This window comes from Sinocyclocheilus rhinocerous, unplaced genomic scaffold (assembly GCF_001515625.1).
Source record: "Sinocyclocheilus rhinocerous isolate Xijiao unplaced genomic scaffold, SAMN03320098_v1.1 scaffold1143, whole genome shotgun sequence".
NCBI lineage: Eukaryota > Metazoa > Chordata > Actinopteri > Cypriniformes > Cyprinidae > Sinocyclocheilus > Sinocyclocheilus rhinocerous.
In genome coordinates this window covers 1114376-1141791 of record NW_015638978.1, presented here as the reverse complement: position 1 = coordinate 1141791, position 27416 = coordinate 1114376, and the positions used below count along the sequence as shown (strand labels likewise).

General features: G+C 36.3%; 1 long non-coding RNA gene across 1 annotated transcript; it reads left to right on the top strand.

Annotated features, from left to right (window-relative positions):
• The first annotated feature begins 17183 nt into the window (after positions 1-17183).
• On the top strand, positions 17184-17628 carry LOC107750740 (uncharacterized). The gene is made up of 2 exons (XR_001641174.1): positions 17184-17252; positions 17403-17628. It is a non-coding gene; the product is annotated as an uncharacterized LOC107750740 (long non-coding RNA).
• Positions 17629-27416: the final 9788 nt, after the last annotated feature.

Below are 27416 nucleotides of genomic sequence, written 5' to 3'. Positions count from 1 at the left end.
AAAATATTTGTTTTATATATATTTATAGAAAGTATATTTTAACTATATATTTGTATTTTTTTCTATTATATTATTACATATTCATACTACTTAAAAACACTAATAATATTTATATAAAAAAAAAATTATAATACTGTTAAATGTAATCTTTAGCAACTCTCAGAATGAAAATCCATTCTCATACTGTACATTATAATATTTTGAAATTTAAATTCACTTGTAGTTGTTAGTGTTTTATTTACTTAATGTACACACAATGCATTATTACTTAATTTCTGGCTATATATAATTTCTGGCTAATCAGCATCATCCATAATTTTAATATATAATATCTGTGCACCCATCTCTACACTACAGTGCATTGCTGCAACGTTGAGGTTCTTGAAAGCTGAATTTCATGTGCCACTTTTTTCACGCATTATAATATTGTATTATTTTTATATTTATAATTATATATACACAATATAAAGTATATATACATGTATGTACATCAAATTTAAGTGTTTTAAAACTTGATATAGAACCACTTTTTTCACGCCTCTTTTTGAGTCATTAGCCCCATTCTCTCCCTCTCTTTAACTGACACCTTTCCTTCCTGTGATGCATTGCCTTTATTTAAGAATGTGGCACAGCGGCGTCCACATGAAAGATTGCAGCATGTCGGGTTGAAGCCGAAGGGCTGGCGAAAAATACCCACTGTACTGACTAGGGTTCAGTCAGCAAGGTGATAGCCACCACAGGGAGTGCCTGCCTGGGCCGGGCAGAGGGGTGAGCTGGCCAAGCTAGAAAAATGACCCGCTGCTTGACACATATAACGGTGGTGGAGGAAACAGAGACACGAAGACAAAGGAAGTAAATGTCCTGTGATTCCCCCCAAGGCCCCTTCATTTGGCATGTCACAATCTTGGCTCGTTACATGGGTTAGACTCACCTGGACTTACCGAAGCGTGTAGGTCTGGAAGGTCCACAGGTTTGTGCCACCAACACTTCAGCCTGAAAGGGAACAAGATGACAGACAGGGTGAAAGAAGTAATTTCCCAGAAATCTAGAGATCTTTATATATTATCTTTATATATTATAGTTTAAAATAGTACTTTAAAACATATTGCTCAATGTTCTTGATATATATCAAGAACACTGAACAATATTTAAAACAAATACAATTAAAACAAATACAGTTAAAACAGTAATATTGTGAAATATTATTACAATTTGAAATGTTTTTATTTTAATATAATATAAAATGTAATTTATTCCTGTGATGCAAAGCTGAATTTTCAGCAGCCATTACACATGATTATTCAGAAATCATTCTAAAATGCTGATTCGTTATCATTTTTTTAAACAGTTGTGCTGCTTTGATAAATACAAAGTTCAAAAGAACAGAATTAATTCAAAATAGAAATCTTTTGTAACAATATACACAACCGTTCAAAAGTTTGGTGTCATGCTGTTCTTTTGAACTTTTTATTCATCAAAGAATTCTGAAAAAATTATATTATATAATATAATTATATAATTATATAATACTATAACAGCATTATATACATTATATTACATTATAATAAAATGTAGTAAATTTAACATATAGCAGTTACTTCAAATAAATAATATTAGTGCATGACTTGACATTTATAAACCTTACAATCACACCTAAAGATGGCATTTTTATTCCTTTTATCAACTACTGAACCAAACTTTCAGGATATTACAGGCTGTGAAGTATACAGTATACAGTATACAGATGGAGCCAATATAGTAAAGAGGATGTTACTTAAACAGTTTGACTATGCCTTGTTACCTTCCTACCTCTGTGTACTAGAATTTTTCAGCTTTTCGGACACATCCAATGAATTACAGAAATACCTAGGCCAAGATTCAGACCATCTCTTCTCAAGAACCCAGTCCAATGATTGATTTCTGTGTAAAGGTTCAAGGATTTTTCTTAAAGCTGCAAATACGTTATGAGAACCTTTTCTCTCGCCCGTTCGATTGAATGAATAATTGAAAACCATCATATATACTGTAAGATCTGATAAGATCTTTAAATATCTTAAGATCTTTATATCTGAAGTGCACTGTTCCGCTGCAAAGAAATAAATAGAAGAAGACACTTTTAACAGGATGTAAATATTGCAGTCGCATCTTCACAAGGTTACAGTTGCCAAGTATGCCAGTTGTTAACGTATTACCCTTATGCTACCATCTATTTTGAGAAAACTATATGTGACTGGAATAATAGCATCATAACTGTCTTTTCAGATGACATACGTCTCACATTACAGTTCTGTCTGCTTTGACATTGGGAAAAAATTAAAAACATACTTGTCATGACAATCTGTTATATGCGCTGTCAAATTGAAAAGATAGATGTCTCTAAGGTAATGATTCTGACAGCAGAGATGTAAAAAGAGAAAAAATACAACAAATACTTACTGACACCATCTCGGCCTGGGTCAGAGCCCGTCAGCGAGGCACGTCAATCTGAACCCCGGTCCAATACGCCTCTGAACGCAGCTCAGCTGTGAAATTAGAGCCCACACTGTCCCGAGAACTCCTGTGTCGCAAACCGTCCATCTTCGGTCGACCTTCCTGAAAATCACAGTCCTGTCCTTCTCTCACATGGTGAGGGATGTCAGTCATGCAATCGGAATTGAAAGAGCGCCGCTGGGGCCACCTGTGGATGCTGTGTATCAAAAGATGTCGAGATCTCTATTTCTTCCATGGCGGGCTGGTATGACGGGGAAGTGAATTCTTCACCCTGTTGGTTTTGAGATTTGATAGAGTGCTTGTACACACTCAGAGCTGTCTTATAGTCTACTCAAATACTGTACCGCATTTGTTTGTTTTCAGTCTGCGAGAGGTACTCGTCGCGCCTGATGTATGAAAACAAATACGTCGGGTAGGTAGAAGTAGAGCGGATTTGTTAGTGTGTCTTAAATTTTGATGAAAGGACCTCTGAAATGAATGCTTGTCTCAACCAAAAATGTACTCAACCTCATGTAGTTCCAAACCTTTCTGACTTTCTTTATATTGCGAAACACAAAGTAAGTTATTTTAAAAAATGTCTCTTGTGTTATTTTTGTCCAAACAATGACAGTTAAAACATTCTTCAAAATATCAAAATCTCAGCTAATCAGAACATATTTGATGCTTAGAAACACGATGCTCAGAAACACGATTTATTGTGTGTTTTATCATACAACTAGCTGTCTAGCTCCAAACGTGAAGTGAGGGGAGGCTGGTGTTCTCAGAATCCTTGAATCTGAAAAGCTTAAAAGTTTACACAGGCAGTTTTGTCAAGTAAGTATAATGAGACTGTAACACAGTTCGTAGGTCGGGAAAAAGGAGGCGGGAACCGGCGAACATTTAAACAAAACTTAATAAAATAAACAAACACAAAATTAAAGTAAAGCAGCAGCCCCTCGCGGACGACTGCCGCACACAAAACAAAGTCCAGGCCTGGTTCTCTCTCCTCTTTCACTGTCGTAACTCCTCCTTTTATTTTTCCGGAGCTCCTCCGTGGGACTCGAGACCGGTGAGTGGTGCAGGTGTCGCTCATGATCAATTACTCCACCGGCCTCGCTCCGTTCCCACGGCTCTCGGCCCCGCCCCCACTCGTCACTGAGACTTACACAGCAGATCCTCATTTTCATGTGACAGAGCTTATAAAAAGGTTCATTTATATGTTCAAACTTGCTAACAAACTTGGCATTAACAGTAAAGCTACTTAAAAAGAAAATACCTACATTTACTTTAATAATAGTGCTAAAACCATAAAACAAGTTATAATTTTTTGAGATTCCAGTTCCATCATCTCGAAGTCAATGTTTTTTTTTTTTTTTTTTTACTTTTGGTTAAGTGCTTGAAATAAGTTCTGTGGTTTACACAAACTAAATATATTTTCATGTTATATTCTATAACATAAAACACATCAGTAATAACCCATTGTGATTTTTTATAATTTTTTATAATTTATAATTGTGGTTTTGCAAATCAATTAACTCTAGAGTTGGCGGAATGGTGGTTTTGTTGACGTCACGTGACCATGGTGTAGTTGGTTTATAACCTATGTTTAGCTTTTTTCTTCTGCTGATTGTATTTATTCTTCAAAATTAATAAAAGTGGTGTTCATTTGTAGACTATCATGATTAACAAAACATGTAGGAATCATACTTTTGTTGGTCACTGAGCTTATTTTTTGCAGTAATCCAAAAGCCAATGTAAACTGAATCCATCCCTTCAGTAGTGTATTTACATAATGGTGTCAAAAACATAGCAATGAAAAGCAACAATCCAAAATTATAAACAAAAAACAAAACAAACAAAAAACTAGCCACTTGATAGTTTTGTTGTGGGGTTTAGGCGTTGTCAATCTTCCCAAAACACTGATAACTAAACTTAAAGTCAAAATCTGTTTAATTCTATATTCAGAGAACAAACAACCTCCTGAAATCCAGCAGTCTTGAGATTAACCTTCCAATTTCCCAATTTATTTGTGGAAAAACAGCGTGGACATCCACTACACCCGATCGGCACCTGTAGATTGGAAAGCCTAATCCATATATATATGTTATCTAAATATTACCAAAATGAATCCCTGAGCAATGTTTCAACATAATTATTCAGCCTAAGCCTTGCTTAATGACTAAATAAAAGGATAGAGCATTACTGTCATAATTTTTTGGTAGTAGAAGCAAGAGGAAGAGAACACGGTCCCTTCCAAACAGCCACGAGTCGAAACTTGATTAATAAAATATTGGCGAGGGTTAGAGATATGAAGGCTGGAAATTAAACACACTAATGCCAGAGATATTCCACTCAGACTTTCTTTTTGTTTTCTTTCTCTCGCACTCTCTCTCCAATGGCCCCTCTCTCAAGGATGTGAGGTTGATAAATGGAGCTAATTGTTGTAGTGGCGGGCTCCTCTGATGCAGGTGGTCTAATCAGACTGAATAGGAAAGGCCTTAGGGAGGCCATTACCCTTCCTATTGTCTGAGAGGACAGCGGGACATAGCGGCAGGCCCGTTCTCTCCCGGGGGGCCGGAATCACTCTCTGACACTGTCCTCAGGCTTCCGGAGAATATCAGACGACACCATGTGATCCACAGGTCTCTTGACTCACTGCGCTCAAATCAGCCTTTGGCCTCATCGCGCCCCATAATAGCTGAAAAGGAAGGAAAAGCACCCTGGGCCTTTTCACCACGCCGTTTCACTAGGAATCATGGGGAATGTCTATTTCAATCAGATGTATTTTTAGCAGGGGGTCGGTGATGTGTAATTTCATCACCGAATCAGTCAAGATTCGCAGTGTTACCCTTGATTACGAGAGTTTGTTTGACTATTCCAGGATGCTTCTGTTTGTGACCTTGTGTAGTCTTTTTATGTTTTAATGGCTGGTTTGAGTGCTGATGTAAGGAAAACACATTAAATAGCAATTTATGTGACAAAACAAGCTGAAAATTATGGGCCTCAAACCTCTATATGCACAATAGCTATTATCATCCACAGTCAGTTTAACCAGTGGATTCCAAACCAATGTTACCTTTTATACGGTGTTTGTTAAAACTTATTACGTGAATAATTACCCAGCAATATTAATAAACATGCTTATAATGAAAATATTTAGTGGAACTGCATGTATTTGCTATTTACTGCCTTCCCTGCTATTGTAATAATTAATTATGTTGCAGAACATTCATACGAACACTGTAATAAATCTTACTGTAACTTAACATTCAAAAATGTATATTTTGTCATTATTTATTTGTTCTAAATGCATAAGCAGTATTTTTTTCTGTGGAACATAACTAGCAACAGTTCATAGTGATGACAGCTGTCTGAAAAGGACTAAAAAAACACCACAAAATTACCAAAAAGTTCAGCCAAAAATGAACATTTTGTTATCATTTACTAACTCTCATGTTGTTACAAATGCATATGCAGTTATTTTTTTCTGTGGAACATCATCTACAGCAGTTTATAGTGATGACAGCTGTCTAAAAACACCATAAAATATCCAAAAAAGTAGTCCGTATCACTTGTTTCCTATACAGTCCACATCTTTAAAGTCATACAGTATCTATTTGTAAAGACATTTCAGCTATTTAGAATATTCTCTTCTGCTGTATTTCTCCATCTCATTTTTAAACTGCACATCAAGTTTGCATTCAACATAGAGCTTTTGGTATCACTGGATATCAAATATCAAGATGGTATCAAGATCTCAAATCTTCGATAATGTGGAAGGGAAAAAAAGACGCTAAAAAGAGCTAAAAATAATGACAGACCTCTTCTTTTTGGGTGAACTATTCTTTAAACACATCATTAACCATATGAAAAAACACAGTAAACACAAACCTTTCAGAGACGCCCATAATATGAACATTTAACGTTCGCAAACATCATCCTGATCATTAGTACTGACAAACAAGTCAAAGAAGCAAAAGATGACACTGAATCAATGAAAAAGGCAAGACACAAAATCAATGCTGAAAAATAATCACTCAAGCCCAAAATGTAAAGCACCAATGATCTTTCAAACTGATTTTGTGTGTGTGTGTTGTTTTTGAAAAAGAAAAAAAGGTCTTTTCAAGATTATCTGGCAAGCTAGTTCTGGCAAACTGTGACCGGCAGCATTGAGGCAGAAAATGTGCATACTAAACTACATAAATCTGCAAGTCGGTGAGCATTACAGGGTAATTGGATTTATCTATAATGTGTTCATGCTAATCCAGCTATTAGCATTATGAGTTCCTGTCATCATGTTTTGCTTTTATGCCATGACCCGTACCTTCCACCTTCCACGCACACATATCCTTCCCTAAAGTATTAACTTACAACAATAAATCACACACTCTCATAAGAGGCCTTCTGTTAAGCAGCTACGTCCATTTGAAGTCACCTCGGTAGCATCATCTGCATGCACCGGGAGTCTTGCCACATCTGTATGGCACATTTTGCTTTAAAGGGCAAACATGAGGGTGGGACTCTCACACTGACTGTTGTTTATTGTCTATATATTGAACAAACACGATTGGAGGCGAACAGGAGACCTCTAAAGTAATGAACTGTGGGGGCTTTGAGAGTTTTCAGCCATCTGTCCCAACCTTATATAAATACTGCGACTCAGCACCAACTGTTTTTATTGGGCCACCCAAGCCTAGCCCCCCGTAGTCCAATCATGTGAATGATTGGTCATAGTTCATTGGTTTCACAATGCCAGCTCATATGATGGAGGTTATTAAGTTGGTCTGCAATCAGGACGGGACAGTTATGCTTCACGCTTCGGTCATGTTCGCTTAACGCCACCATGACTTGCGGTTCTTCAATGTCCCATAAGGGACAAAAGGACAAGGAGAGATATCTACAGACTAGTCAAGCAACAAAAGACAATGTAAACATTAATAAAACAAGATGAAACGAGAGTTTGACAATCTATTATTGTGGAGTCAAACGACACCATGGGGAACAGTACAAAAATAGAGCCTGATTCTTGAGTCTTTTCGAATATGTGCCAGCTTGATATATATTGATGACTTTTACAAATGATAATGACTCTAGTTAAATGTCCCAGCAGGGTTGCTTCTCAAACGTCTTGACTGACTTATTCAGATCACAATAGTTGCTTGAGAGGACGTGGTGCAGTAAGTCGTCTGACAATGGGAGAACAGCTCAACAACCTGTAAAGGAGAATCATTTGTAACCCTACGGGCATTTTGTGCATTGTGCAAGGAATCGAATTGGTGGAACATTGAATCCGAGGGCAAGAAAAACAAATTACAGACACGTTCCGTGAAGTGTCAGTCACCACAATTAGGCAGGTTCTGGACGAACCGTTTATGAATTACCATTTTAAACACTTCTGTTATTGAGACACGTTTGTTAATTATTGACGCGGAAAGTCATGCCGTCAAAACATCTGACAATCTGGCCAAGCTGACGGATGCATTTCACAGAGCTGTGGATATTGAACAATGGGTGAAATGTGGGTCCCATGGCTGGTGCTGGAAAGTGTTTTTTGTAATTATACGTACAACGCCAGCCAATGTCCCACAGCATTCTGACAGCTATATTTCGCATCAGCGGTTCTCAACTGGTGGGCCATGACCCAAAAATGTGTAAATCATATTTCTGATGTTGTTTATGCATTTATAAAATGGTCGGTTTTCCTATTCAGCCTACATCATGCACATTTGCATATTGTTTGGTTTATGCAGTTCACTTGATGGAAACATCTGGTAAAACCAGGCGAAAACAGGGTTGTGCATTAAATTGTTTTTCAATTCCAATTTGAATTCAAGTAGCAAAAAGTTGAATGTAAGAAAGTAGAATTAAAACGAGTTGGATTCAGAGATATTCATGCAAGTAATTTTTGACAAAAAAAAGCAAAGCTTGTCAAAGCAAAACTTTGAATTTCTTTCAATTTGAATTTCTTTAAATTACAGTTCTGTAAATTTCTCTTCCTCTCATTCCAGTTCAACTTCCTGTCTATTTCGATTCAAATTTAAACTCAAGAACTGACAAGGAACCAATTCTGACTTTTGAGCAGCCGTGTTTGAGAACCATTGCATAGGTTTCCGTCTCCATCAGTGTCTTCTTTTATCCTCCTGAGTGTTTACCGGACACAATTCTCAAAGTCTTATTAATGACGGAGCACAAGGCTGCCGACATCTTTCCCAGGCCTGCTTTGGGAGAAACCTTGCACGGTAATTGCTATTGACAGTGCCATGAAAGTAAACCTCAGCAGAAATCCCTCAGGAGTCAGAGGGTTCATCCCTTCTCTTCCTCATCCAAACGCGCATCTGCATCATGGGAGAGACAAAAAGCGGCAACGTGACAACAAAAACAAAGACTACATAAATTCACCGCAGAGATTCTGATCTGCTTTGGTTGTGCTGAGCAGGGGAAGTTAGCCGGCAGTCCTGTAGGACTTTCAGGGGATGCGAGGCGTAGCTGAAACAGATTGTCAGGGACTTTGGGAGAACACCGCCAAAAAACACTGAGCATTATTCAAAAATGCGCCGTCGATCAATACAAAACAGTTAGGAGTGGAACGAAGCTCAAAAACGGAGTCCCTTGGTTCCTCTTACAGACAACTAAATTAACATCATTGAGTTTTCCTAGCAGCAGTATCTGTTGTGTAATCCTTTTATTTGTTCCATCTGTTTCTCATTTTACTGCTTAAATTATAAACTTGCGTAACTTTCTTTCTTCAGTTGTTTGTGGCTATTCAAAAAAACAACAACAAAGAGAATCTGCATTTAATCAAGAGACTGTAGAAATTAGCAGAGGTTCACACAGCAGGAGAATTATAAACATTTTATTGTAAACGAAAGTGACAAATGCCTGGACAATTAATTGTCTGTAACTACTTGCTCTTGTGTGTGTTCTAGATGTTTTCATGGGTGGTAGACCTACTGTATTTTGTGCCTGAACAGAAATAAGAAAAATAAGTTTTAAGAAATATATTGCTTAATTATACAAAATGTGTTAATTAAATGTCTTTTAAATTGCATATCACATACCAAAGCTAATTTAAACATTTATATTTCTTTGTGTTTTCAGTAAGCAAGCTAACAGCTTAGCCTACTACTAGATTAGCGCTAACTGCTTAAAAAGCACTTTTGATTAGCTAGAACTAGATATTATGACAATATTCTACATTGTAGTCACTATCAGTACGGTAACAAGCATTATTCTTGATGACTAGGAGAACTGAAAAGCAGCTTGTCTTTGGTTATTCCTTCGAAAAGCACTAGCGCGCTCCTGTAAACCATATAAACAAGACAATTCCTGAGTCACACCGGTTAGCAAATACGATTGTCAATCCCAAACACTGACCGAAGAAGCATCAAACAAATCACTGTCTCTGTTTTTCCTCTTTCTTAGCCATCCAGTTTTACAACAGATGAACCTGTTCAGCAGATGCTGCTCATTTTCCCCCGGGCCTTAAGGAGCATGAACAGACAGATAGATTTCTGCCTGACTGCGTCTGACACCTGCTCACACCTGCGTGGCTGGGACTGCAGGAGACATGCTTCAGAGAGCTGCCTGACCTTTAATCTGACCAGGCGAACATCGCTGCTAATTAGACTGATTCAGGACTGTACCGGTTCTCAGGTAAGAGTGGAAACCTTTTCAAAGTTGCTTTAAATGGTAAGTATTTTCCCATGTTTAAGGTGCTGGTAGAGTGTTCTCAGTCCAGAATGGTTAGTTGCAATGGCACTTCTTGTCCATTGTGAAGGTACTTCATGTCCACATGAAGTGCTGTTTTCAGTTGGTAAGACATGAATAGACTTCACCAATCAAACTGTGCAGGATGTACACATTACAGGCCACACAAATCAGTTTGTACATGCAATAGGATGCACAGAATCTCAAATCTGGGATTTGTTTTTCATCTCCACTTGGAAATAAACAGATTTGGAAAGAATTAAAACAAAAAAAACGTATCGGTAACACTTTAGTCTAGGGACCAATTCTCACTATTAACTAGTTGCTTATTTGCATGGCTATTTTTAACATACTGGCTGTTTATTACAACTTATAAAGCACATATTCTGCATTACCATATTCTACATTCCTAATCCTACCCAATACCTAAACGTATCATCTACCTTACTAACTATTAATAAGCAGCAAATTAGAATTTTTTTGAGGCAAAAGTTGTAGTTAATGGTTTGTTTATAGCGAGAATTGGACCTTAAAATATGTTTAAAACATGTTTAAGATTCTGCAGTATTTATAGATACAGATGACACACATGATCACCACTGCATGATGTGTCAAAGCACTACCCACCACATTTTTGATGACGTTTTTAAGTATTAATATAGTCATAATTAGGAACTAACACTAACTAGAAATGCCAACAGTAATGGTACATTTGTACCAAATTGATACTAATATAATTTTGTGTGATACTAATATAATGTTCTGCTTGGTCAAAATGCTAATTTAGGTGAAACTGTTTTTTTCTGTGCAATTTTTTTTGTGAAAAATACTTGAAGGCCATTTACCATTGTTTTAAATTTAATTTGTAAATATTTATATTAATATTTAACTTTTGAAATAAATGTGTTCAATAGGTATCAAAATTGGTTTTGAGAATCATTAAATATCCCTTGTATTAATTAAGAATGTACATTTTGATATTGTGACAACCCTAACCTAACCATAAAATAGTACTTTTGGCACTTTTATAAGTGAATAAGACTATTATAAATTATTGTTCTATTGAGGTCAGCAGTAACTTTCTATGAAGCCCATATTTATAAGACATTATAAGAGTATTATTAAGGCATTATAATGAATGCATAATGTATTATAAAAAAACTTATAATATGTTGTATCATTTCATGAGTAATCATAACAACAGTTTTAATGCATTATAATATTTACTTATTTGTGGTTATAGTTTTTAAGATTATGATGATTTATAATACACAATAAACACAATGCATCCACTTAACTTACAATGGATTATATTTCCCATAGTTATAATGTATTATAAGTCTCATATCTTGCCATTGTTAACTTACCGTTACTTTATTTAAAGCAGACAAAGACCACTTATAAATAATAACAACAATGACAACAACAATAATGATAAAAATAACAATAATATTTTTTTCTTAAACAGCCAAAAGATCAGATGTCTGATCAGATGAATGTGTAATATGGCACATTTGATTTTAGCTATTATTGTAATATCAGTAAGATAGTAAGATACTGTACAGATCTTAAATAAATCATGTCAAGATATGAGACTTATAATCCATGATAAATTAAGTGGATTTAACATGGTGTTTATTGCATGTTATAAATAATCATACTGATAAAAGTTATAACCACAAATAAGTAAGTTTTGTAATGTATTATAATTGTTGTTATGATTATTTATGAGATGAAACAACATATTATATATTTTTTATAATGCATTATACATTCATTATAATGTCTTAAGAATACCCATAACGATTTATAAAACACACACACACACACACACACACACACACACCACAAATTAGCACAATAACCAAATGCCGATTGCTTTATGACAGTCCGACTAGTTCTGTACAGCATCTGGCGTTTCTTCACACCATTTGCCACACCCTCACAATAAATGCCCTACACAACATCAGAGCCAATGACATTTCCTCAGTTTTGTGGGTTATTTGAACATACAGATAGCAAGTGAAGTGGTCCAATAACACCCCAGATAAAGGACAAACTTGATGAGCTCTAAATGCAATAAGACGGAACGTTATCACATCCCGCAAGGGGAACGTGAACACAGGAGGTTGACATTTAGTCATCCTCCCAGCACACATAGATGTCCTTAACAAAAAATGTGCATGCGCACCAGTGGGCTTAACAATTAATTGGACATAGACGGTCCTCTATATTAGGATTGTAGACTGGAGAACACAAACAGAGACGTTATCTCAGCACATTTTCCGTGACTCTCCGCTAGACCTCATAAATATTGCCAACATTCCGGCATGTGATTAATATTTGTTTTAATTTTCACTGTGACTCAAAGTTAACACAGGTCAATCAATATTTAATGTTTTGGTGAATATTCGTAATTGCATTGAGCGTAATTGGTTAGCATTGTGGCCTAGATTTCTTATCCCACAGTGAGGCTATAAACATGAAAGCTTTTATTTAGAGTATGGCCTTGGTGAAAAAGTTTCTTTGTAGACTGGTAAAGTTACTCAACTGCATTAAAGGTGCGAAAGACAAATCTCAGACTTTCTGAGACTTTACACAAAAGCTATACAAAACATGCATTATCATATTAGTCTGCCAATTGTATGACATGGCTGGTTACATGATCTGAAAATGGCGGAAAAAGTGTTTTCCACAAGAACGACATGTGAGTGTACACCATTTTAATCATATTTAGGTCACAGTTTATTACAATAATCATTTGTTTATATATTACAAATGAACATAAATGAACAATAACCTACTTTAACAAATGCTAAAAAATTGTTGTTAGTTCATAATACCTGATGCTTAATGTTAACCAATCAAACATTTCTCAAAAAATACTTAAAATGTTTATTTACAAACACTTAAAATATTTTTTTTCTAAAACTTTAATTAGAATAAAAATATAAAATATAAATAATAATCTTTTTAAGCATACTGCAAGATTTTTAAAAGTGCATTGCAAGAAAAAACATCTCAATTATTGAAAATATTGTGCCAAATTAAACTGAACAATTCTGCTATAGAATGTACACATGTACAGTTTATTTCTGTTTTTTAAGTTTGACATCTGGAAGTGACATGCTCTCTCTCTCTCTCTCTCTCTGTGTGTGTATATATATATATATATATATTTATTTAAATCATGACAACTCTCGGAACATTTCAGCATGGTGATGGATATGACAATGCTAATGTATTTGGTCTTGGCGGAACAGATCTGCTATGCTGCTGCCGAATTGCTGCTGCTGTTGGTTATTGCTGTAGTTGTAGATTATTGCTGCTGCTGCAAGCAAGTACAGGAACTTGCTACTGCCAATGCATATGGCGATACGGTGCCATGAGTATTTAAGACATACTGCTGCTGCACAAATAGCATATAAAATAACCCCGTAGCAGATCTATACAGGTGGAGCTGGGGAAGGTGAAGGGTTTCAGAGAAACTCTGAAAGCGCGCTGCAGGAATCTCAAGTGAATGCTAGCCAGCCATATAAATGCAAGGCAGTAAGTTCATTGGCTGCATATGCAGCATGAACCAATCAGCTTGTGCCAAGTCGTTTAACTCTCTGAATATCATCAGTTACGCTAACACTCAGCCTGCGCCATCTAGAGTTTCATGACTGAACTATATATATATCCTAGAGGAAATATTCTTAGGAAGTTGTTGGAAGATTTAATGCTCAAAAGAACGTAAGGAGATAAACCTGCACAAGTTTCTGTGGCATCTTACACACTTCTCTATCCCAAGGCACTTTTTCCCCAGAGTGTATTTGGTTCATTCTCACGAACTGCATCACAAATAAGCTGCTTTTCCCTCCATATAGCCGAGAGGAGAATTTATTCTTTGGCTATCCAGAGCAGTCCTGCCCAACTTTTAAACAGTGATGAAATGTACTTGACACCAGGGGCACACTTGGAAGATGAGCGAAGTTTACAGCCTTCCTGCAAGTTATTTTTCCCCTGCTTTTTCTTTTTCTTTTTTATCCCTCTCCAAGGTCAGACAAATGGGTTTACCGATGTTTACCGATGTTTACTCCTATATGATTTCGAACGAGAATTTCACTGAGAATTTTTATGAACTCCAGAGACATGACTTAATGCCAAATCTGTGTGACGTCAGAGTTTGGTTATGTGTAAAATCACATACTCACATAACTGAATAACCATTGTCCTGCTCAGACCTGATCTAAACATTTCTTCATCAAACATGGTAACACATATCAAACGGTGATTCATATCCTTGGGAGCTTGTTTGTTTGATGGTTTATGCCACAGTTATGAGCAGATATCTAAATATCGTCATACTTTTAAAATATTCAACGGCCTGAACTGTGAGGTTAGAACCTGAACTCTTCTACTCTCATCATGCTAATGCATTACCTCCATATCAAAGCTGTCTGCTCACAAAACCTCAGCTTGGAGAGTTGGGAACGCCAGGACTGCTGCGAATAAACTTGTTAAAACAAAACCAGGGGTATGCCAGGACAAGGTTCCTGTATTTCAGGACCCTTCTGAAGACAAGTAACCCAATTGCCAAGCAAAATGAAAAATCTGCTGCAAAATAAAATAAATTATTTACAGGATCTTCAACTCACCGACAGAGACTGAGAGGAGGGGCGGCAGCTCTCGTCCATGCTGATAGATGGATGGTGTTATGCGTATAGTCTTGTTGTGGTTATACATGTATGATATATTGAGCAGAGGAGGAGATCTGGCCACCATTCAGCATCACATTAAGCCAAGTTTTATTGAAGATGACTCAGCACTCCGCTAAAATATCTCACGATGCATTAATGTGTTCATAAATAAATATGCTGAAGAGTAGATTATTAATAAATACTACAATCTTAGGTGAGATGGTTAAAACACACACACACACATATATATATATATATATATATATTATCAATAACTAGATTTTACTTAAAAAAAAAGTTAATAGTGCTTTCTCACAACTACTACAAAGCTGCTGCTGGGTGGTTGCCAGACAGTTGCTATGTGGCAGCTAAGGTATTCTGATTGGCCGTTAGGAAGAATGCTGTTTTTGTAACATGGGAAATATGATTTTCAAAAGACAATTTGCTATCTAATATAACACCCAGATTTTTGACTGTAGAGGAAGTAACAGTACACCCGTCTAGTTGCAAATTGTAATCCAAGAGATTCTGTAGTCATTTATAGTATGGGAAAATAAATTAATACTTTATTAATTTATTAATACTTTATTTAATAATTTATTTAGCAATGATGCATTAAACTGATCAAAAGTGAAATTCATATTGCTACAAAATATTTCAATTTCAAACAAATGCTGATCTTTTGAACTTTCTATTAATAAAAAAAAAAAAATCCTGAGAAGATTCACCGTTCTCACAAAATTATTAAGCAGCACATCTTTATAGCACTGATAATAATAATAAATATTTCTTGAGCATCAACTCAGCATATTAGAATGACTCTCAAGGATCATGTGACACTGAAGACTGGAGTAATGAATGCTACAAATTCAGCTTTGGTATCACAGTAATAAATTGCATTTTACAGTATACAGTATTAGGAAATTATGTTCTTTTAAATTGTAATAACATTTCATAATATTACAGCTTTTACTGTATTTTAGATCAAATAAATGAAGCCTTGGTGAACATAAGAGACTTCAAAAAACATTTAAAAGTTATGAATGGTTGTTTACATGAAGAAATTTAATAAAAATGTTTAGCAATGCACCACTAATTAAAAATCAACAACTAGTATTTAGCTTAGCTTATTTAAGGAATTTGAACCCGAAAGGGATTTTAAAATGACAAAAGATTCTTCAAAAAAATATTGTCAGTATTGTAAATGAAACAATTATAAACAAAAGAGCAGGGTTCCGGGAGTTAAGTGTGAGAAACTGCAATAACAGGCTCTGTGCGCCTTGAGCAGTTCATGATGTTGAGCCATCTTAAGTGGATTACAGTTGACTTAGCACTCCACCTTCACAGCAGGACGTCTAGCTCCGCTTTACAAGCCTCAAGAAGCCTAGCTGTTCACTTGTACTATAATGCACCAGCTCCTGTTAATCCAAGAACACTGGCCCCGTTTTGTCATTGCTAGCCATTTTCTGCTAATATGATAATGAGGCTTTAAACACATTGGGTGCAGAGTTCACCACAGCTTAAACTGCCGTTCAATGGTGGAGCAAGCTTTTCTGTGGTTCTGGTTCAAGGTTTGTGTTCATGCTGCAATTAAATGAGGGAAAATTAACTACAGGGGCCTGTAACAGGGAATATGACAAGGCAAGAGAGCTTTTAATTACTTTATAGTATATAAGTATATGTGTTTTTTTTTTTGCAATTTAATGCATAAAATATCCCTTTTATTTGAATACATCACTATTAGTTTCTCTGATGACAGCAACAAAGCATTGGGGAGGTTTTCCACCCTTTTTATCCAATCAGAAACCATTTTCTGCTTTTTAAGTATTCAAGTTGGCTGACGGGTCTTTGGAGTGCAGAGTTTCAGAGAGAAGGTGTGTATTCATCCTATATTCTAAATGCAACTGACTGTCCTTTTTGTGAATGATCCATGCATATGATTGATTAATTCACTGATTATTATTATTTTTTTACATTTTTTTTTAGCCCTTGTAATCTTTAATCAGAATATTATTACCCCACCCCCCTTTTTTAACCTCTTGCTGCAAGTTCGCATTTAGATTTGCTTTCACACTGAAAACATTTAAAATTTGGTATAGAAACTATTTTCACCCAGAAACTGCTAGTAAATTTCACAATTACAAAGAATTTCTTGTAATCTTTTACAAAGAAACGGCAAGTAACATTGAAATAAACATGCAATTTTGAAGTAGAAAGACTGAAACAGCATTTCTAGTATAAATTGTACTCCGATAATCTTTGTTTTATTTGAAAAATAATTTTTACAGTGCATCAAATCAACGACCAATAAACTGAACAAAGTCCTCACCCTACATTTTTTTCTTTTTCAATAATCCATTTAACTTGGCGATAATCACAAGTCACAGAAATACAGTAAGTAATCTATTTTTCTGCAAAAACATACTTACAGCAAGCCTACACAGGTTGTGTGGCTTAGTTCTACTCACCGTCTTTGAATTGTCACTGAGATGAGACGCCATTCACCTTGTTTCAGTCAGGCTTTTTTGTTCTTTATCTATGTAGGCGATATGAGTGAAGAGCAGCAGTATTCTTCGTCAGAGCAAATGTGTGAAGGTGCAGTACGGTGTCAATCAAATTCCGCCCTCCTTGATAAAACCCGGCATGGAGGTCAAGGTGACAACATTGCCAAGCTCTTTTTTACATTACATTTGCTTTCACCGGATTAGATACCCACTCAAAATATGCAAATTCAGAGCTGTCAGCTCAAGAAGATCTACAGCACTGAAAAAAAAAAAAACAGTGTATCAATGAGATGAAGTTGATGTAAAATGCATCATCTGCATTTGTTCCAATTGTTCACTCTTTAAAGAAACAGTTCGCAAAAATAAACTTCTGTCATGATTTACTTACCCTCATGATGATCCAAACCTCTATGTGCCTATTTTTCTGTGGAACACAAGAGGAGAACACATAATTTGTGGTTTTGGAATGACATGATTGAATGACAAAATTTCATTTTTCTGCTCAAGAGCACTTCTGATTCCCAAAGAACTTCAGAAATAGAGCTGTAGTTTGTCATGTTTGTTCATAAGTCACTGTTATTGCGTCCTCTGTTGTCCTACGGAAGAGGCCTTCTTACAGGTGAGTGAGTCAGAACCATATGTCATCTTCTGCCTAGAGACGAGAAAGACTTCTGGATCAAACATGATATTTCTCCAATAATGCTGACCTCCCTGCTCCTTTATGAGTCAGTCAGGGCAATTTGCCATCATGCCAGCTTTAAAAAACAAAAACAAAAAAAAACATGCACTTTAAAAGATAAAAAAAAATGATTCCTTTGCTGACCTCCCTGCTCCTTTATGAGTCAGTCAGGGCAATTTGCCATCATGCCAGCTTTAAAAACAACAAAAAAAAAAACATGCACTTTAAAAGATAAAAAAAAAAGATTCCTTCTAGGGGACACTGGACAAGATGTTACTGGAAAGAGATTTGGAGGATTAATACTGAGTCGATTCTCTAAGTGTGTGACTGACTTTCGGAAGACTGAAAGATATTTTTGTTTGGTCTGCGGATAAGAATCAGTCTGTACTTCCATTACCTGTGTCACCGCAGTCAGTGTTTGTATATTTCTTGGGGAAGCTACTTTCAAACTTTTGCAAGTTACTCAATTTTCTTTTTTAAAGTAGCTATATAAAGTGAAATATGTAATATATTCCATTTAAATTGTTTCCCCTCAACTTAATGTGCAGAGACATCTGTAAATAAAATATACTGTGGCACTATAAAACTTTCCACTGTTTCTTTGAGTATTCCAACTCAACCAATGGAGTGGGTTTGTGGGCGGGGCCATCTATCGAACCAATGGTAGACAGCAGAGTGCTCAGGAAACTTAAAAAAAAAAAAACATTATTTTTACAATTCTGCTCGTCACCCGCCGTGACGTCTCGCCCAGCTGTTAGTCTGATTACACACGAGATTCAGAGCCCGTCACGCTGAACGGCGTTCCCCTAGCGTTTTCGACGCAGCTCGAGTTCCTGAAGAGGAACATTATTTTTACAATTCTGCTTGGTGTCATACTGGCACAGATATTACAGGACCTAATGTTCTAAAATGACGAACAGCAGCATTTAACTAAACATTTCACAACAGAAAAGTAAAATAACTAAAATAACTTTAGCATTTATCTAGGATCTCTTAAAGGTAGCTCATTTCAGTTTTCAAAACAGTGTAGCTTGACAGTGTAAATTACTGTCATGGTACTGAAAATGGAGTACAGTTAGTAAATCAATTCATGTCAATTTTATTTATATAGAGTTTTTTACAATACACATTGTTTACAAAATACAAAACAAAATATTTTAATATCTTCATGCTTTATAGTCGCATTCAGCAGATTAGAGCTGGTCGATAATATAGTTTACATTTTGCAACGATATAAACAATCATGCAGTTGAGATTTGCTATAGCATATATATCGCTTTATGTGAGTATACTGTATGGATAAATTTAAATATTTGAATATTCCATTTTGTGACAATATAAACAATCCAGCATTTGAGATCTGCTATAGTATATATCGCTTACATGAGGGTATTGTATATATGCTGTTGGATGTACTATATATACAATTTTAAATATATCACTGGGCAATACTTGCAGTCAGATTTCTAGCCATTGTAGCCATTACCACCATTGTATTCCTACAAACATAGCTACGTCCTTCTATTATAAGAGTCGTCTCACTGTGCTGATATACGTGGAACCCCAATTACCTTTGAGTGACAATCAACAGAAAATACCTCATATGCTAAATGGCGAATGAACACAAGTATATCGCACTTCCATTTGCCAGGTCTTAGTTACGTTGCTGTTTATTCTCTTCTGCAAATTACGCCAACGAGAAGGCCATTAATTGCAAGGGGGTGAGATCAATTGTTAGATTGTTATTTCATCCACTAGCTTGATGAAAGGCGAGGGAGGGGAATGAGAAGGTGCGGGCCCGGGCTACTCAGAGAGCGAGGATGACACCGCTGACTATAACGAGTTGTGTCTTTCCCATTAATCAATGCCTTCCATGCAATTTGCCATCTGTGAATTGGGACTGACCCATCTCGGGGGTCACTGGCCAATTTTCCGCAGCGGTCGGTCTGAAATCCCTGCACATGCCAAGTGTTGCTGGTGAGTGATTCAATCTTCCCTTAAATGGCTGTAAGCATTGACACTCAGAAGTTTTTACCTCCCACACCTGAAACTTTTCAAGGCATGAATAACGTTTCTGCATTTGACATTTGATATTACTGTCGAATTGATAGAGTGCTACACTACTCTACAGGTACTACAAAACCTTCTAATGTGCATTTGCAATTTGTAATATATAAAAATCCTCATCCGTTCTTTAAAATTAGCTTTGACTGCATCCATTTGTCTCTGTCATAAACTAGAATAATAATTTGACTCAATAACAGTTCTCTTTGGCATCTGTCAGGCTTCGGACTTAAAGCTGAAGTGTGTAAATTTTTTAAATGTTAATATACTTTCTCCATTCCCAGTTAAACTTTATTCAATCATAAATAAGCCAACACTTTATGTAGGTTGATTTCCTTCACAAAAAAAGTGTAAACACTGTGGCCCTGTGGTGCTATCAAAACATTATACTGTTTGTTTAAACAATCCGACCTGCTCAGCATAGCAACATTTGCTCAACCAATGGAGTGAGTTTAGGGTGGAGTTAAACGTTTAGCCTGACCAACGGCAGATGGAGGGAGTGTTAAAGTGGCACGAGTGGCATAAAAACTACACTAACCCCTTTTTAAGATGTATTGTGGAGTGAAATATTCACTTCTCAAAACAAATGAGTGGTTGTTTCAGTGGGGAAAACACACACAGAAGTGCACACATCTAGCTATCACCTCACCAACTGGCAAATCACCCATAATAGCTCATCTCAAGAGGGTCAAGCACCATGCCGGGCCTCCCAGCATTTTACTCTTCCTATAACAGTGCCAACACTGCTAACGGGAGAAGAGAAGTGGACATCCCTAGACGCCGTCCCCCCCCCGTTTGCTTCTCGTCCATGATGAAAGAACTTCTTGCTTGTTACCACTACCGTAATTGGTTTCAGTGACGAGCTGCACCATGGTGGTAATTGTATTTTATGATCATTGAATTTCATTTAAGTATCTAATTGAAACACGGTGCCCTGGTGTCAGAGGGAAGCTAATTAAAAGGAGGCGCCCCAAACAATCTGCTTCCAATGGAGTGGGAATTGAATAATTAATTAAATACACAACTTCGCCAAAAAGGTGGATTTACTCAGCGAGAACATAACATGATGGTTGTTATAGGTCGTTTTAAAAGGAAGGGTCAGTGACCCCTCAGCCAAAATGATATATATGACCAAATTATTATAAAAAAAAAAAGAAAAAAAGTGAAAAAAATGAAATAAAAAAGTGACATGTGGCCAAGTATGGTGACCCATACTTGGAATTAGTGCTCTGCATTTATCCCATCCAAAGTGCACACACACACAGCAGTGAACACACACCCGGAGCAGTGGGCAGCGATTTTTTTGCTGCGGTTACGAGTCTGACTCTCTAACCATTAGGCCACGACTTCCCCTAATTATATCTTTCCAATGTGTTTGTTTCACCGTTACATACAAGTCCACTATAAAACTTATAGTAAATATCAACTTACCTTTTATGGTGCTCACAGAGGACAGGCATTATTTTAGCTCACCAATAGAACGCAATTCTTCTTGTGATTCCTCAAATCACAAATTTCCCCAGCCTAATAAATAAAAAATAAATAAATAAAATAAAATAAAACAAAATAAAATAAAATAATAAAAGATGCACAACTTACACTCTTTGCTACGAAATTCCACAAGCAGCCCTTATTCATTCACTGACTCTGGTTTAATGCAAAAAAAATTGTGCCTCAGGGGTTTGAAGTAACACGTTAATTTACTTGTAAGGGATTCCTATCCTGCCCACATCCACCAAAAGGAGGAAACCAAAAGGATATTGCAGTTTTGCAAGAAAAAGGTGAGCGTTGGGGTTATGGAATGGCGGCAAAATTACTTAGCCAAGAGTTCATGAGAGGAAAATATAATTATAAACCTAAAGTCCAAATTTCTCCCTCACCTCTTAAGCTTACTGAGCCCAAAAGACACTTGAGGGTGAATCAAATTTTTTGTCAAAACACCCCATTCCGTCTTGTTCCTCATCCCTCTAGAACAAATCAATGAGATTCATTAGGTTCAAATCCATCGGGATTAGTTGTTGCACAGTCACCAAGATAAGGAGGATAAGGAGGAAATGGAGAGAGGAAGAGAGAGCAAGTGAATGAGGGAGGAGGAGAGGCACAAAAACAGATTAATGGTGCTCCATCATTGCAGCTGAACTAAAGATAGTGTGCAGCCAAACAATTTTGCTGCAACAAACGTTACAGTATTGTACTGTATTCAATAAGAGCTTCTGCGCATTGATTTGGCTGTCTAACCATTCGTGATGACTGGCTTTATGTCTCATTGTTTTAGAGCCCATAAGCTCTCCTTATCTGGCCAACATGATGGTGCAGGCTGTTCTCAAAGTCATTGGACAATGTGCTGCCTGTCAGCCTCTTTGCACCTTCATAAACTCATGTTTGCTTGTCTAAAAATTGGCCTTTCAAACGGACATGTGTGTTTACATAATAATGGGAACAATGCTAAGAAATAAAAATAAATGCATTATGAAAAAGTTCAATTTGATAAAGCACCATGATTTATAAAACTGACATAAAAAAGTAATAACAAAACAACATTTTACCAAATTTTACAATTATATACGGGTCACAAAAAGGGGGTTCAAGCATCAAAACAATAAAAGTTTAATACATCTTTTTTTTTCTTCAGAGATTAGAATGTATACTGTTTAATTGTATTTTTTTTCTGAGCATTGAGAAATGGTGTGTGTGTTCGTGATAGTAATTTCATTGTTCCGCCATTAGATGGCGACAAGAGACTGTTTTTACGAGTGAGTCAGCAGTAAAGACTTTTATATTGAAAGAGACTGAAACAGGGTTGTACTTTCAACAACACATTGTAAGACGCAGCCAACAAATGCAGTGAGCAGCGCTGTCATCGGAAATCACCCTTAACAGATGAAAGATAGTTCGACAAAGATATCGCTTTCCTCAACGGACATTCATACTCATGTTTTATTGTGAAAATGAGACTGAGCTGAAGAATGAATGCTGGACCAGATACAGGTAATCACACTCACTCAGTTAATCTCTTTCTCATAATACTCTACATAATACAGTGAGCTTTTAATACAGTTATACAATAAGCTTTTAATGGCAACTCAACGTTCCTTCATTACTAGTTCTGAAGTGACGTTTGACTTCAGCTGTTAAACTGTCAAACTGAGATTTGAATCCGTGGCAGAAGGAAGTAGTTCTGCACAAAAGGGGGGGTTTAAAAACACTCCGTTGTTGTTTCTTATGTATTTATACACTCGTGCCGTTGAACTGTTGTATAAATTCAAGTCAATTCAAGTTTATTTGTATAGCGCTTTTCACGATACAAACTGATGCAAAGCAACTTTACAGCAAATTAAGTTTCTACAATATTTAGTAGTAGCTTATCAGTGGTGACTGTCAGTTAATGTACATATGGCAGAAATGTACGGAAAAATCAATTAAAGACGTAATCAAACAGACGATGAACACTATTAACAGCCATTATTATATGATGCAATCAAATTTATAGCAAAATTTGGTAGTTCTGTATGTTGTTTCATGGTTGGCATCATCTGAGGTCCTCTGAGGGGTTGGCATCATGTCTTCTCAGGTGTTCTGGATCCAGACTGAAGCTTGTGTAAACACATATAAACACAATATCACACTCATAGCCGTGCAATATGGCTGTATATCGGCACGCTGTGACCTACAGCACGAGGCCGCTACAGCCGAATCACAGCTGTGCCGATATACAGCCATATCGCATTGCTACTGGTGAGATATAGCTCATATTAGAAATTGGATAAATCTTGTCCATGATGAAAGAACAAGCCTTGCTTGTTACTACTACACTTATCTCACCCATATTTTGGAATTATACATACACACACACACACACACACACACATTAAAAATTGGAATAGAAATGAAATAGAAATTAATCAGTGAATCATTTTCTGAAGCTTTTTATGATTTTATGAAGTTTTCTGAATCCTTGTTTTGTATTTTAAAATAAATAAATAAATAATTAAGGCATATTGTGCTATAACTCCACCTAAAGTGATTTATTGTTTTCTCAGGTTGTCCTGCTGACTGACATGCACACCGTGTTGAGTTATTGGACAGTGACAGCTCTGGAGGCCTACGAGATGTCATTATTGACTGCTGAGGTGAAAGTATTTATAACCCACAGACGACGGCCCCACTGACCTTCCTCTTGTTGGGGCATCACGTCACTTCGGGATTCCCGAGATGGTCTTCGATGGTACCTTTTTGAGGTGAGGTTTTATTGCAATTGATCTCGCCTTCCGCCCTCCCATAAGAGTCTGAGAGCGAGGGTCTTCAAGCACGTCTGAGGAATTTCAATTCTCACGGCCTTCCCGGCGTCAAACAGGCACGGCCTTTGAGGAGCAGATGCAAAGGCAGTCAGTTGTGAACTTTACATTTGCAATTGTCAAAGACACGCCGAGGCACAAGAACTTGAGACAACTAACACATACTGGTTAAACGCATCGCAGTGGATTTTGAGTGTGGGTGGGGGAGGGGGAGGGCAAAATTTAATCGAGAACAGACTTCAAAATAAAGGGCAAAAAAGAGAAGACATGGCACTCTCTATGTTTCACATGATGGAACAGATTGGGCCAGTCACTCAACGTCATCTTTTCTTTGATGGGAATGAAAGGGGAAAAGAAATGCACTGTGCCGTCACAAATGGCAAAGGACTCTAAAAAGGGCCATATGAAACACTGGCATTAATACTGGGGCTTATCCTCCAATCAAACCGTCATTCATGTAGCGTTAAGCAGGAAGGTGTAATTGGTGCCAACACAAAAACACTTTAGAGATCAGACGACTGTGAGTGCCCTTGCCTTTGCTTGCTTTAATTAAAGACAGAATTAGTTGGATGGAGACTCTCCACACATTGCAGCTTCATGCTCGAGTTCCACAGCTTGCTTGGGTGGAAACAATGACCTCCAATTGAAATGTTCCATTTTGGGGTTCTCATGGTGCTCGGTGACATTTAGTAATGGGTTGTCTCTCTGTGTGGTTTGTAACATAACATTTCAGAGTCGTTCTAAGAAAAGGGTGTAAGTAAACTTCTGTAATAGTATTCTATCAGATAAGTGCTAAAGAATAACTGGAGGTAAATTATTAAAGTAATATGTTGGGATATTCAGAAAGTGAGATGGGGTGGAACCTTTAAAGCCAAAATGGCTGTAAATCTTTACATCAAGGACATGACATTTAAAAAAGTCAACAATATGAATTTTTATATTTGAAAAAATGTAATGTGCATTTAACCTAAATTTAATTTTATGGCATGTTACGCTTAAAAAACAAAAAACAAAAAACAAAACAAAACAACTGTTAGGAACTTTAGATGAGAGTAGAACTTACCAACTTTTAAAACTTGATGTGATTTCCTCTTCATTATGTCATTTAAAATGACATAAATCATAATTTTTTAGGTAAACAAGTTATTTAAATTGATATATCGATATATAGATATAGATAATTTTATAATAATAATAATAAAAAAAAATAAAAAATATATATATATATAGTTTGCAAATTAGTTTACATATTTTTTCTGTTTAGTACACTTCATCAAATATTGTGGACCTAATTGGTATTTTTTTCATAGAATGACTTAAAATGGCCATAAAATTGCTCTCTCATCTTTGAGAGGCTACTGTGACTTTATGCAAAATAAATGTTTGCTCAGACAAAAAGCAACAATTGTTGAAATGGACTGAAGCAACAGTAAGAAAACAATAGTTAAACGAAATTGGACCAGCGTTGGGTGAACATATATCCAGTGGGAAAGTCATTTATAAAGCTGTCAGCGGCCCTTCTGACTCTCTCTGAGCCTCATTTAGAGTCGTGGTTTTAGCCTGCTGCTCGCTCACCCTCCACACTCAGGGATTAACACAAAGCAAGAAGAAATGAGTGTGGGATTTAAGAAAAGTAGTAACGCGCTTTGCATCACTTCCTGTGGCCATATCATGGGACAAATATACTTTTTTTGCTGTTGTCCTCAGAGCTGATATGGGTCATTCAGGGGTATCTTTGAAGATGCTACAGAGCCAAACTGCAATGTTTTGGCCTTTTTGCCACTTTTATTTGTAAGAAAAGGCAAGAAAGCACAAAGCTTGAGGGGAATTGATCAGAAATATTGCAAGCCACTTTGGGAGTCTCAAAGTTTCAATGTGTTGAGTAACACATTAATAATAGTAATGAGTTTTGGGCATCTTTCAGTTGCGTGACAGTAGTTTTTAATAGTTAATAGTAGTTTTTTTTTTTAACAAGGTACTTTTTCCAGACAGCGCTTTCCTGAAAGGCATCACATTTAATTTTTCTCCATTGCCCTCCAATGTGTTAAAAATGACAATAAACTTGAAAAATATATAAATTATAAAGTATATACATTTATTTTCATACACATACATATACATACATACATACGATACATACACACATATGTGTGTGTCTATAAAAATACATGTACTCTATATACTATATTGTTATATTATATTGTTATTTACATTATTTTACAATCATTTTACAAAACAATTCTTCATTATACAATAAATAATATTGCTCCTGTTCATCCCTTTATTTGCAACCTTTCCATACTGTACCTACTAGATGTAACTACTTTTTGTCAGGAGCTTGTGGTGTAGCTACAATTATGAGCAGCTTGTAGGCTTCAAAAGTGAAGCTACAGTTTGGAAGTACCTTCACCAACACTGATGCTAACATCTTATGCTATGACTCCAAACCTAGGAGCTATTTGTACATTAATTTGGGTGCTTTTTGCAGTTTTCAGAATCAGAAAGAGCTTTATTGCCAAGTATGTTTGCACATACAAGGAATTTGTTATAGTGTCAAGCTTCCAGTACACGGAGACAACAACAACACACAGATAATAAAAATAAGATGTGAATAAAATACACATGCATAAATATAAACCACAAAAAAAGAATAAATTGTATGTACAGGTGTGCTATAGATAGAATAGGAATAGAATAAAATAAAAGTTGTAGGGATGTACTTTTATTTCATTTTACAGCAACAGCAAACCAAGAAGTGGAAATTGGCTTCACGCCGGAAATGACTTTTATCACATTCTCGACACAATATTACTGTAAGTGCACCAAAAGCCAGTATGTGAAAACAGAACTGAAACTCTTTTCATACTTCAGAGCGAAGGCATAGCACTACATGCTTGAGAACTCTGTTTGTTAAAGGAAAAAGCTAAAGACTTTTCAGGCTCGACATTATGAACTCTGAACATTCTGTCCTGAAGGGAAAATTCAAGGCTCAAACTACAGTTCCCAATCAGCCTTG